We start from the raw sequence: 14,375 nt of genomic DNA, 5'->3' as shown, positions 1-14,375 counted from the left end.
CCTATGTATTATACACTTTCATTATATGTATATACTGAGGAAGTCCTTTGTCCCATCCCAGGAAGAAGAGCCTCGACTGAGTGACATAAATTTTCTGAGCAAAGTCACTCTCAACGCACAGTAGGCCTGGCTGCTTCAATTATTGTATTACATCTCCGATGTGCTGCAAGCATTGATAATAACAAGAAAAATGATAGAAGCAATCGATTCCTTCATTTTACAGGGTTCTTTCAATGCATGACTGGACTAGACTAGTTTGTATGAATAAAAAAGTTTTCGAAGATGTAGTATTTTCTGTGAAAACAAATCTATTAAACATTCTAGCTGGAAGCATGTGGTTCGTAGATGCAGATTTCTCCGGATGATTATTCGGAAAGCATGTTGAAGATTCAAACTTATGCGAATGTGGCTTATCGTATGAAGACATTGATCACATTATAATTAATTGTTCTCGGTTTATTGCACCGAGGAAGATATTATTTGATAGCCTAATTGAATCCTGAAAAAAAAATCTCGATGTACAAACCAGAGGAACGGAACAAGGTTGCTAAATCAAGCAGACATTTCTGGCAAGCCCACGATTTCGTTAAGAGGTTGAATGCACGCTAATGAATCTGGGAGCCAAACTTTAACCACACAGAAATTCTTCCGCAAGACTTTCTTCAGAAATTCTATCAAGAATTCTGATTGTTGCGATTGCAGGAGTGGACTGACTCTTCCAACGGATTGAAAGACAGCATAACTGTCGACGATCAGCTACAAAGCTGCATGAAAACGTTTATTAGTTTAACAATAATTCACATTAAAAACACTACTCAAAAATTCGATGGAACATTTCCAGGAAATAGTTGATTCCGTAGTTAACACATCTCCTCCTTTGCAATGCTACCTAACGTCTATTCGTGTATATACAAGTATACATCAAGTTTCGTATTACTCAGGGATGCCAATTTAATATTGTGATGCAAGTTAAAATCTAAAAGGCGCTATTGTGTGCAACCAGAATTACTTTAGAGACACATCTTGAAATGCTTCCAGAATTTCTCAGAAGATTTCTTCCTTTTCATGACATTTTGTCTTGGTGTTTCAAATTAAATTCCTTTATGCATATTCCCAAGATTCCAGAAATTTTTTCCGGAATGTCTCCGTAAGAAGAGTTCCCGATTTCCGACTAATTTCTCCTGAAGTTTCTCGCAGGGATTTGGATGGATTTCTTTCATAGTTATATTGGAATGGGATGGGTTTATCTTGGGAATTCTACAGGAGTTTCTTCCAGTATATTTATCAGGTGTTTCCTAGATTAATTCCCGGGATTTCTCCCAGAATTTTTAAAACCATTACTCTCAGAATTTTTAAAATAGTTATTCTTATGACTATGCCTAATGTTCTTCCCAGGATTGTTCAGGAGTTTTTCATTAGTTTCCTGCAGAGATTTTCGTGGATTTCAACTGGCTTTCTTTCGGAGTTCTTTAATAAATTATCGTAAGTTTTCATCAAGAGCTTCTCCTGGGATAGTTTTTGCAAGATTTTTCTTGAAGTTCTACTTGATTGATTGATTGATTGATTTGTCTTTATTAAAGAGACTTTCAGCCTTTGGCTGGTTCGTCTCTAGTTCTAGATTTCCAAAGGAATTTCTCTCGGAATTTATCTTAGAAGATTTCTTCCAGTGTTTCTCTCAGAATTTTGAAGAACTTATCCTGAATTTTCACCAAGATTTCTTCTGGGGTTCATTCAGAAATCCTTTTGGGATTTCTAATATTAACAATAATATTTCCCAAGGAGCTTTTCCCACAATTTCTTTCTGTTTTCCAGGCTTTTCCTCGTAGTTTGTTAAGAGACTTCTTGCTGTGATCGTCTTGAGATTTCTCTCAAAGTTTTTTTTGCCAGAATTACTCCCAGTACTCTTCTCAGAATTCCTACACAGAAAACACCCCAGACACTCCTCAAAAAAAAAAAGGTATTCTTGCATAAACTTCTCAACTGATTGTAGAGGAGTTCCGCTGGCGAATGCTTTAGGAGTTTGATCAAAGATAACTCCTCCAGTTATTTTTCAGTAATTCCTCAAAAGATTCTTGCAGGATATTCTCCAGAGGTTCCTTCGAGTGTATTCATCCCGAAATTTTTCCAGCGAGCCCTTCAGAAGTTCAGATTTTTTTTGCAGGAATGCTTTCTGGATTTTTTTTAGTTACTCGAGAGGGTCGTTTCTGGAATATCTCCGGAGATTCTCTCACCCGTTTTATTTAGAAATTCCTTCAGTTCTTCTAGAAGTTCTTTAAGAAGTTTTTCTATGGGATTTTTCTTGGGATTCATTGAGACCTCTCTTCAGGGATTCCTTCAGAAATTTTTCCGGCGACCCTTTAGGAATCCCTTCAGAGATTCTTCCAGGGATTCTTTCTGAAATCACTTCCGGAATTATTTGTTGGCCTTTCTCTAAAAATATCTCTAGAAATTCTTCATGGAATCTCTGCAGGGCATTCTTCAGATTTCCAGGTATTTCTTATGAGATATCTTTGAAAAGTTAAATTTCTTAAGAAATATATTTTAGTTATTCGTTTACAAAATCTTAACTTTCTTGTGCATTATGGTCATTTTTGACCCAAACCGTGCACTACGCCAGCGGGTTGTTTCTAAAGGAAAGTAAGTTTAAATTTCTTCTGGATTTCCTCCAAAGAAATCCTCTAGTAATTATTTAAGACAATGTTTCAAAGATTGTTGTCCACTTATACCTTTGAATATTTTGCCAGAAATTCTTATAAGAACTCCTTCAGAAATATCTTCCGGTATACTGCAGAACATCCTCCAAGAATCGTGTCAGAATTTTATTTAGGGATTTATTCAAGAACTCTCCTTATACATTTGTCAGCAGTTTCTGCTCGGATTCCTAAAGAAATTACTTTAAGGATTCCTTCAATTCTTTTTCCAGGTTTACTTCAGTGATTCCTCAAGTGTTCTCCAGAAATCTCCTCAGGGATGTTTTTCAGAAACTCCTTCAGATATTTTTGCTTGAATGGTTCCAAAAGATTTTCATAAAATTATTCTTAAAATTCCTCCAGAGCTATCCTAGATTCCTCTTGGTTTTCCCGAGGAGCTCCTCAAGAACAGAGATTTCTCTAAAGATTACATCAGATTTTTGTTTCTCATAAAATTTTCCTAGCAATATCTCCAGAGGTCTCCAGGTATTTCCTAGAGATTCCTTCAAAAGTTCCTCCATTGATTGCTTGAGAAATTGCTTCAGAGAATTTGTTCAGGAATCTCTTTAGGGGATGTTTAAAAAAGTTTCTTGGAATCTTCAGAAGCATCTACAGGTATAGCTTTAGAAATTCCTTCCGCAAATTCTTGGAATTTTTTTCCAGTACTTGAAATTTCATGGAAATATTTCTGCAAAATCCGTGAAGAAATATTAGAAAGAATTCATGAAGGAATCATTCAAGCGATCTCAGGATATATTTCTAAAGGGATCGCAGGTGTAGAACCAAAACACAAACCTACTAAAAATTTCTTCAGTAACCTCTAACAAAATGTTCCAAGAAATTCCTGGAGGAGCCCACGGAAAAATCACCGATATTTTTTTTTTGAAAAAAGAGATGAATTTCTGAAAAAAAGAAATCCGTGGAAGAATTTTTGATGAAATTCCATACTGACATTTATGAAAACATCCTTAAATTACTGAAGGAGTTTCTGGAAATATTTCTGAATAAATTCCTGAAGAAGTTTCAGAAAGAATCCGTGGAGGAACTGCTGAAATAATCCTTGAAGAAATTTTGTGAATAAATCTTTTGTCTAATTTCTCTAGAAATCTCTGGAATTATTCTTTAAACAAATCCCAGGAGGAACATCTGGAAGAATCCCAGAGAAATTCCCGAAAATATCCTAGTAGGTGTTCCTGATGGAATCCCTTGAGTAAAACCTGGAAAAAAATCTTGACAAGCCGTTGGTGGAATTGCTTTAGGAATTTATTAGGAAATATTTAGAAAAAAATCCTCGATGAAGCCATTAACAAACTTCATGGCTTTTCTGAAAGAATACATGGATGAAGTCGTTGTAGAAACTAGACTTGATCGTTTGGTGGTTTGAATGGTAATGAATATTAATTAGCTGTCATCTATAACTACAGTTATTCAAGGCTATCTAGATCTGAATCTGTTCGTGCTACTGGGATACTACAGTCGTGAAAGCTTTTTTATGAGGATCTTGTAATAATGTCTAGAGAAGCACTTTAACTTAAACTTCTAATAGTATAACAGAAAAATCTCATGACATATTCCAAAAAAAAAACAGTAGTAGTTTCTAGTGAATTTCTAGAGCAATTCCTCAAGGCATCTTTGGAACAAATCCTGGAAGAATTTCCGAGAAAATACATGAAGGCATACACGGAGGAACTCCTGGAGGAATCTCTGTAGGAATACCTGCTTGGTTAAATATACTGAAGATTTTCTGAATGTGCTATTGACGGAAGCGATGAATTCCTGAACGAATCCTTGTATTACTTTATGAAGGAAATCCTGAAGAGACATCTGAAGAGGGAACGTCTATGAATTACGTCACGCTTTGAGAAGGGATAGTAGATCAACAGAATTCTTCTGAGGTTCATTCAGAAATCGTCTTGTGATTCTTACATGAGTTATTGTTAATATTTCTCAAGGAGTTTATCCTGCGATTTCTTTCTGTTTTTCTAGGCTTTTCCTCATAGTTGTTTACGAAACATACTTCTAGCTGTTATCGTTCTGAGATTTCTCTCAGAGATTTTTTCCAGGATTACTGTAAGTGTTCTTCCCAAAATCCCCATCCAGAAAACATCCCAGGCACTCCTGGAAACCTTCTGAATTCTTCAGAAAACCCCCTGAATCATGAGACCCCCTAAAACACCCCTGAAACCCCGAAGCCCCTGAGATCCCTGAAATCCACTGAAACACCCCTGAAACCACCCTGAGAACTTCTTAATCACCCTAGAGAACTACTGAATTGCTGGTTTTTGTGAGTGAATTTTCTTGAGAACCCCTAAAACGAAACTAAGACCATCTTAAACGCCCCGGAAAACCCCCTGGAACTATCTGAGACTCCTGGAACACCCCTGGAAGTCCCTGATGCTAGCCCTGATACCCTATAATCCCCCCCTAAACATCCTGGAATGCTATATGCTAAATGCCCTTGTAAACATCCTGGAGGCTTGATGTCGCCTGGGTTATCTCTGAAAATTACCAGAAACTCTCTGAACCCACAAAAACACACCACAATTCCTTTAAACGTCCTCAAACTCAACGGGGGTTAAACGCCAAAAACTTCCCATTACACCTTGAAACATCTTTAAGACTCCTCTGGAACCCTCTGAAATCTGATGGGGGGTTCCATAGAACTTATGACCCTCAGAAACCATCAGGAACCCATGTAAAATCATCTCTACGACGCTCTATTGCTTCCACTTATTAATCCCTAGTTCCTTCATTTGCCCGTCCTTTCTTAGATCTTCCCAGGCCTCCTCTTTCTCTCATCTATGAACGCAACCATTTTCTAGAATCTAAACTATTTCCTAGAAATTCCTTGTAAGAAATTGCCGGGACACATCGGAAAAAATCCTGCTGGGACGCGCGAGAACCGAGGAACAAGGCGAAGAACTATTGCAGAAATAACAAGAGGAATTTCGCAAGAAATTCAGCGGAAAAATTGTACATCTTAGAAATATGTAACGCAGTAAGCTTGAGTTGAAATGTAGGGGAACTCCGAGAAGAACTATGGAAACCTTTGAGAGAAATCCGGTGAGAAACTCCTAAACGAGCCCGGAAAATTCTTTGGGAGAAATCCCTGCAAGAAGTGCCAGAGAAGCATCGAAAAACTTCATGAAGAAACTGTTGGAAAGTTTGCCCGAAAACCACAAAGAGAAACTCCCGAAGTAACTTTGGAAGCATATTGTCACCAGAAAGAATTTCTCGAGCACCTCGGTAAGAATTCCTGGGGAACCCCCTCAAACACCTGCAGAAAATCTCCAAGGAAATCTGGTACAAATTCCAAAAAGAACTCTCAGAAGTCTCTTAATCCGGAAAGAACTCTGGGAGCCAATTGGGGAAAAACCTTGTGTGATGGGTTTCGTGTTCTTCCATTGACAGGTCAACCGATTACTTGCAATGTTACATCCACCAGCTACTCGGCAAGTCTAGACTACCACACCTTGGTCCTATTAGACGTGACAAATATTTGGCCAAGCAAGCCCAACAAATGACCAACGGGACTGAATCATAGCAACCTTGGATAAATGTCGGACTTCAATGGCAAATATTTGTCATAATGACAAACAGTCTAAGGCACCTTTAAAAGAAATTCTTGGACAAATCCTCGAAGGAACTAACAAATCCCCAGGAATTCAAGGAAGAATTCCAAGAGAACTCACAGGTAGAACTCAGTAGTAGGCTACGTAAGAATTCGAAGAAGGAATTGTGGCAGAAATCCAAGAATCCTATAAGCAATTTAAGAAAGAATTTTGGATAGTATTTTAGGTGAAATCTTCAGAGGAATTTCGGAACGAGTTCTAAAAAGATTTCCAAGCATATCTCTAAACAAATCTCTGAAGGAGCCTCCTTAAGACATCCGCCATATTGAATTTTAGGCCGTATATTGGATATTGGGCCGCCATATATTCTGGTCATGTTGGCTGAAAGTCTCTTTAATTCTGTTATTCTGTTATTCTGTTCTGTTATTCTGTTATAATCAACGCACCCCCGGGCCGTGACCAATCTGCGTTGTTTCGCTGGGCGATACGTCTACCAGTAGACTTGTATCTGCCCTATGCTAAACCGATTAGCATATCAAGTCCTTTCCACTGATGAGTAGGCACGAATGTCCCGCCCCTCCCTATAACCCATAGGGGGAAATAAGGAGTTTCCAGTTTCAAGTATTGTATTGATTATGACACCAACTCTTTCTATTCCTTGGGAAAAAATCACTAGACTTGGATTATCAGACTACTATTAATAATGAACATAATTAAGATACAAGTTTACATACACAATTGTAAAAGCAGTGTTAGATTCTTTAAAGTGAATTGAAAAATGTGAATAAGATAAATTGTAAACTATTTTGCGGCGACACGAATGCTTCAATAGTGTCATAAATAAAGGCGCAAACAAACAAATAATTGATATTGAAGTATGCATATTGCATTATCTATTAGCAAAGTAGTAGAAAGAGTTGGGTGCCTGATTATAAAATTGTTGTACTTATCTTGTGTGTTTTGGACAAGTCCCGTTTGTGTTGGCCATTAGGACACTTCTTTCTTCAAAACGGTCGTTTCTGGAATGGAAAGAGAATAATTGGCCGCACAGCTCCGCAAATGGGCGGCCCGCACATATTAGTATAATGTTGCAATGATTGAAAATAATAGAGTATAATTGTTAATCTATATGAATACTGCTACTAGTTCAGGTTAGCGGTATTTGTATTATTGAAGTGATACCCAATGGGTGCCCCAGAAATAAAAATCCATTAATTTGATTAAACTAGGAGTTCGTTCATAAATCACATATAGGGTATTGGTTCCCTTCTTAAGCATGTGACTCCAATTTTCATCCTACGAAAAACAAAGGATTGAAGCGCTGTTTGTTTTGTTTCTTATTTTTTTATTGTATTTTTTGTTAGAAGTGAGCACTCATGAAAACAAAAAGAACGGAATCAATCGGTGCCGTAATCGCTTGTTTTCGAATAGGATGAATATGGGAGCGTGAGATTAATGATGGAACACATACCCTACTTCATGAGGAGAGGCGAAGTTGTAACTTCATGCAATTTTGGTTTTGCATGGACAAAATTTTATGAGGGTTCGGTCTATATGTTTATGAACGGACTCTAATTATGAATTTGCAGCATAGCTGAGCCTTTCCGTCATAAGACTGACGAAAACTAATAGTTTGTAATGAAATTGTCCGCGTGGATTTGTAGTACTGAATCAATTGCTCGACATGACCCTATGTCTCACATACGATTATGCTAATGACTCATTAAAAGATTAAAATCTGATACTCATCTCATGTTTGTCTTCAAAACCTTGTCATATTTAGAAAATGTATGCTTTACGGTTTAGTTCTTAAGCTATCTTAATAATTTTACTATTTACTGACTAGATAGCCAAAGTTAGAATTCACAGAGAATGAGATCATTTATAGTACTACAGCACCATAGGAGATCACTCACACTGCGTTTTCATAGAACGGCATTTTGTTCTACTAATAACAAACAGATGCTACTGATCTCCCTTAGCATAGATCCGCAGCCTAATGCACGCGCCCTGTCGGATTTCATAGGCCTCGGAGATTATTACCACCTTCAATGGAATTCCCATATACTATCCCACATTATTGTCCCATCAAGGGTCTGACTGGGCTCATAACCCCCCTCAGTGGTAATATTCTCACCAGCTTGGAATTATATTTTCCCGGTACATAAAAGATTTCGACAACATACCGTTACACTATGCCGTAGTATAATTGGAATCACTATATCAGAGGATTGAATTATCTGATTTTAAAATTTACCATTGAATCTACATTCAGTTCAACCAATCAACACTGCAAAGCACAATGGTCATATGACGAAAATCATTGCTTCCTGGAAGATATAAACCAAGCCCAGGGATGTTGGCTGAAAGTCTCTTTAATAAAGACAAATCAATCAATCAATATTCTGGTCATTATTTTTAAACTCCGGGCATCTTCCCCATACAAAATACATCCAGTCGTTTTTTAAATTGTGGGCCGCCGTATTGGATTTTGAGTATTTTGGCCCGGATTTTCTTGTTTTGATTGATGATTTCTGCACAAAATTCGTCAACCATGGGCGAATTTAGTGTCTCGCATGATGGGGTTTGGTACAGTTCTATATGTCCAGTTCCACCGGTACCGGCCCAGATCACTAAAATGGACATAACTATGGAACTTCTTGACAGATACCTATAATTTATAACAGCAAACAATGCGGTGAAATTTCGGTTCGATTCGTGCTTAAATCGCCCAATGGGAAGTGCCTTAAAAGTGAGTAACTATTTTTGCGCACAGACATACATACACACATACAGACATCATCTCAATTCGCCGAACTGAGCTGATTGGTACATGTAATATGATCCTCCAAGCTTTCTATCGTTTTTGGAGTGAACATAAAGGCTTTGCAGTATACTTAGTGTACGAGAAAGGCAGAAAACTGTATTCATGCGCTACGACCAAGACGGCCGAAGATCACAAGCACCATTTTTCTTCTCTTTGACGCTCAAACACACCGGACAGAGCGACCTCTACAATCAATCTTTTGTAGATCTTGCGTAGATGGGTCGAGGGTGCACAAATACCCGAGCAGGAGAAAATAGCTGAAGAATACTTTATTCAGGTATGGAAAACCGAATACCTACAACCTGAATAAGGTATTAAGTAGCCCTGCATAAGAGCTAAAATACCTAAAATAATAACTGGTGTGTATTCTGTGAATAACACGCGAATAATGACATCAGGTATGACAATACCTAAATGATAATCGGCGGTTATTCCATACAAATAGCGATTTTTCCATAATTGAATAATACCTGAAGCAGTCCTCAACACCAAACCAATAACTCGTTGAGGTATTTTAACAATACCTAAAAAATACCAAAATAAGTTATTTTCAATACTTCAGTTATTCATTCCTGCTCGGGAGAGCTTCAATCATAATGGAATCAGTTTATTACTTAAAAAAAAAACGATCAAAAAAACGATCAAATCTGACTATACATGTCAATGGTTGCTACTCCGTGATTGATCTGAGCTGGTACCAATTGCACTAAGATCCAAATGAATAAGGGCTGGGGCACTCCGCTTATTCTCAAAGTGCAATTCTAGCAGCTCATACATTTTGGATCAATAACGGCGCCGGCCACGTCCTTATAGTCAGTTGGGAAGGGAAAGGAATGTTAGAGTGTGCTGGTTGTTGCTACTAAAGACCGAGATCACCTCTGCATCCCACAACCAGCACGGACTTTGGTATTTGTTAGACGGAAAGGATGGGAGATCTGGGAGTCACCGTTGGGTCGGTGATGCGATCCATGGATAGGGGGTTATTTATAGTGTTCGTAAGGTGATAGATTGTGTGGTGAATGAGGTGAATAAGGTCAAGCGGCACAGCACGCTTTGGTTGCATAACTTGTAGGCGTTATATACACTGTGCTGTGAGTGGAAATTGGAAGGAAGGGAAACGACTTTTTTCCAATTCGTTTCTGGTTCTAGCGATGGCTATGAACATATGAATATACATGAGTTGTATATATAGAGAAGAGAGAGAGAGAGAAGTGGATAGAAAGATACAAAGTAGGATGAAAGGGACGGGACAGGGATTGAACCCATGACCTTCTGCATATGAATCAGAAGCGGTAGCCACTAGACCACCAAGCCCGTCTAATGGAATCTGTTTATTACTTAAATGGGTTTTAAGGTTGCATGACAGTTTAAGGAGGGAATGGATCAAGGCGTTTTCTGGAGTTGCAGAAAAGGTTCCCGAGAGTTTCCAGAGTGCTCCCGGAAAGAGCTCTAGGGGTTCGAAGGGACTTCAGAGGTTTTCGGAAGGTTTCAGAGTTTGTGGTGAGCTTTACAGGAGTTAAAAGGGCTGCAGTAGCGTTTCAGAGAAATCTACGAGAAGTTTCTTAGCGTCTTTAGGAGCTTTAATATAGTTACGATTCAGTGGGTTTCAGAGGGTTTCAAGGGCTTCATTGGAGCTTAAGATAAGTGTAAGGAAGTCTCAGGAGATGTTTAAGGCGTTTCAGTGGATATCAGCGAGTTTCAGGGGGCTTCAGTAGGGTATAAAGGAAGTCTACGGTTGTTTTCAGGGGGTATCGAAACGCATCGAGAGGTTTCAGCGGGTTCTAGAGGGCTGCAGTGGAGTGTACGCATAGAGAATATACTTTCTGCTTGAATAAAAATACGTTGTGTAAAGCATTGAAGCGTACCTCATCCAATTCGGACAGGATTGTACAGGAATATGTAGCTTTGCTGTAATATCGAGGAGGTTATGGACCCAATAGCTAACAGAATCCGTTAACTGGTTAACTTGATGTGCTACAGCTGCAAGTCAGCAAGAAGTACGCGTTCAACATGAGAGATTACTGTGCGCAGAACATACTGTTGATTAAATGAGAAGGATGTGATATGATGAGCAGAGTCCAAAAAAAACTCAATCACCACCAATATCTGAACCTCCACTGTACCCTACAGAGATATTGCTTTGATGGGATCCCCCTTCTATTTCCCACTTTGAGTGTATGTAGAGTAATGTGCATAAAGTTACCGTTTTATGTTTTTTTCCTGTGTTTCCTCGTTTCTATCCAGCCGTCGTCTTTGTCGACGTCTCGCGTGCTGTTGTTCTCGGCCTGTTACTGTTGTTGTGTGTGCCTTCTTCTTCTGGCCACCGGCTGACTGACTGATGAACTGAGTAGCTGGTTGGCACGCTTGCTAATATGCGTACAACGACCGACGACGTGTACACGTCGCTCTTCTCTTCTCTTTCACTGTGAAACGAGTTCACACACAACACAACACCACCACTGGCAGGCAAGGCAGGCAGCTATACGTATGTACGAACGACCACGAGAAAGCAAAACACACTCTGCTGCTGCTGAAGCACAGCACCCCAGCTACACACCCGTTGCCGTCGACCGTTCGACACTACACTAGAGCTTCACTTTTTTTTTCTCACCCCTGGACACCAACGATGGAAGAATTTTTCCGGACACACTCGGTTTTATTGATTATGTCTTTCACACCGAAATTCACACTTTCCGCTGATTTACATCAGTAGCTAATAGTGGACTTCATCTGCACTACACTCTAAAATTATACCTAGCTACGCGTTCCGCAGTAGGCTCACGAACCACCGATTCTTCAAAGCTCACTTCAGAACCGCTTCACGTCCTGATGCCGTTTGTGCACTACGCCTGCAACCGAACCTTCGAACGCTGTAGTCAGCTGAAAGCGCTCTCTATCCGAATGCCCTAGCCAAAATCTGGAACTTGATGGTGCCTCACTAGCCCCAGAAGAATACCTGCTGTACAACCTAGCACTGAACACTGACTGTCTGCTGAAGTGACGTGTAACCAACGCCGTTGCTACTGGGAGCGCTTTGTGAACGTCGCTGCTAGCTGACTGACTGGATGGCTATGAGCACAGAACACTGACTGCCGCTTGTGCGAGCTTCGCTTGCTGCTTCCACCCATCAGGCAATCTTCTTCGCACCGACCGTCGCAAACAAGCGCCTCGTCGCGAGCGCCGTATTGGTGTCGGTCGAGTGTTCGTCGGTACCGACGTCCGTTCTACTAGCTACTAGGATGGAAAGCAGTCTGTGGGGTGGCGGCGCGTGGATCACGACGACCACGGCGATACTGACGACGAACGGTGATGATGATGACGGTCGGCACCGCACTCACGCTATTTTTGCAAAACAAACTCATACAGACGCGCGCGCGTTTAATTTCCCGCCTCGCACCTTCCCACCCAGCAGGCTTCCAAGGATGTCGAGCGGAGTCGACCTGCTACAACGCTTACCGTTTTGCACTGCTTACAGTCGAGTCTCCTGTAAGACACGGCCACCCACTTTGGGTTCAGCTCAATTTTCACTTTCCAACTAATTCAGATCATTATACGGTGTGTGACAAGCCCACAGTAGGCCCTGCTGACTGCATCTAAAAATGTATAGGGCACTGCATTGTTTTGATTTAGTATGGGATTTTGACGTTTCTTGGCCTTGTTGTTTACATAATTTCTGTAAGAGTGAAAGAGAAGGACATAATTTCATGCAGTGCCCTATAGCTGGATCGGGAGCTGGATGCAAGATGCCCTGCTCTGATAATTGCATCTTCTTGATGACTTGCTGAGCAGTGCTTTCTCACACACATTCCCATCTTCTGATCATCAGGTAGCCAGCCAGCAGAACACAGTGAATCGCATCAAAGCATGCGACGCGTTCGACGCCGCGTAGTGGCTGAGAAACTGGTGGAGAGCGTACGACGCACGCTAAAAATTTTGCACACAGCTCCATTGTTCAATGTTTCAAATAAATAATTGTAATTCAAATAAATGTACGGAGTACATCTTGGAGTACATATTTTAATTTAAAAAAATTAACTTTAATTCAGAAACACACAAACAATGCCTTAATTCGTCATTTGCGGAGTCCAAAAGAAGAGAATGTGTGAAAACGCACAAACCTGCTGATTGAGTTAAAGTGCTCCTCTTCTGATGAATGATGGTACCACGGTAGTGTTGGTGTGTTACCGTCAAGGGACGTAATTTGGGTGGCTGGCTTTAGTGAATCAGAGTCACCAACCAGCACGCGCGCGGTATGGAAGATGTAAATATGTGGAATATGTAGAATGAAGAAAAGCAGCATCGTCAGATGACGATCATCATTGGACTGACTGACTGGTTTTGGATCGAATACATGGATGAATGTTTGTAAATTGCCGCTAGTGCTTGGATTTGTGAGTTTTGGATGGTTGATGTTGAGATTTTGCTTTCGTTTGACGATGAGGGAAGCTGTTTTTTGGTTGCTAAATTGATAAATAGCATGTTTTGGAAAAGAAGATGCTCAAGATTATTTAACAAAAAAAAAAAATAATTGACGTAGTAACAGGCGGCCATAGTGACAGCCTTCTTTGTACTCCTCCAATTTTGTCCTTAAACCGTTGATAATGGAGAAAAGCCAGCAAGTAAGATTTAAGACCATTTGGCAGTCATATACTGTACAGTTACTTAATTGTAAACATATGAAACGAGCTCACCAACATTTTATACCAACACCAACATGGAACAACTCATCTACGTGTCCATCAAATCGAAGAAAAAATAAGTAGTTGTAAATTGCTTCCCAAAAATCAGATGACACTTGCAACATCATGTTGCGATTGACATGCGTCAAACTCTTTATATTGTTACATACATAGATATATACTTACAGTTTTCTACGCCACGTGAAATTGATATATTGTTGATTTGAACTTACCTGAAATGTGAAAAAATATATGTTGGTGAATAATTCAAGCACAAGATGAGAAATATCAGATTTGTTAACAACTTTTCTTTTTGGCAAAAATGAACAAATCATCACTGCAGTGCCCTCCCGATGAGATCCAACAGGCGCAATTTAGACACATTTCACGCACATCTACACCGCGGTTTTTGAACTTCATTGAACGATATTTCAATGCTCCAGCAGTCGATTTTGAATCTTTTCACCAAAACGAAGATAATTACTTATATTATTTTAAAAGCACTTGAAACTTTGAAAACTGTATCGAGAAAATAGCAAGTTTCTTGGCGTAAAGTAAAAATTTGTCATTTTTGTGAGTTTCTGCACTGTAGTTTTAGCCGACTGCT

The 14,375-nt window shown here is 39.6% G+C and overlaps 1 long non-coding RNA gene across 2 annotated transcripts in view; it reads right to left on the bottom strand.

The window, feature by feature from the left end:
- The window catches only part of LOC134290028 (uncharacterized), a 59,867-nt gene that overhangs the window by 14,338 nt on the left and 31,154 nt on the right, over window positions 1–14,375 (bottom strand). For both annotated transcript variants that reach the window (XR_009998805.1, XR_009998806.1), the window contains exon 3: window positions 2–14,001. This is a non-coding gene — a long non-coding RNA (uncharacterized LOC134290028). The remainder of the gene's footprint in view (window position 1; window positions 14,002–14,375) is intronic.

Source organism: Aedes albopictus, chromosome 3 (assembly GCF_035046485.1).
Source record: "Aedes albopictus strain Foshan chromosome 3, AalbF5, whole genome shotgun sequence".
Taxonomy (NCBI): Eukaryota; Metazoa; Arthropoda; class Insecta; order Diptera; family Culicidae; genus Aedes; species Aedes albopictus.
Note: the sequence above shows the minus strand (reverse complement) of the source record. Positions and strands in the feature narration are given on the sequence as shown.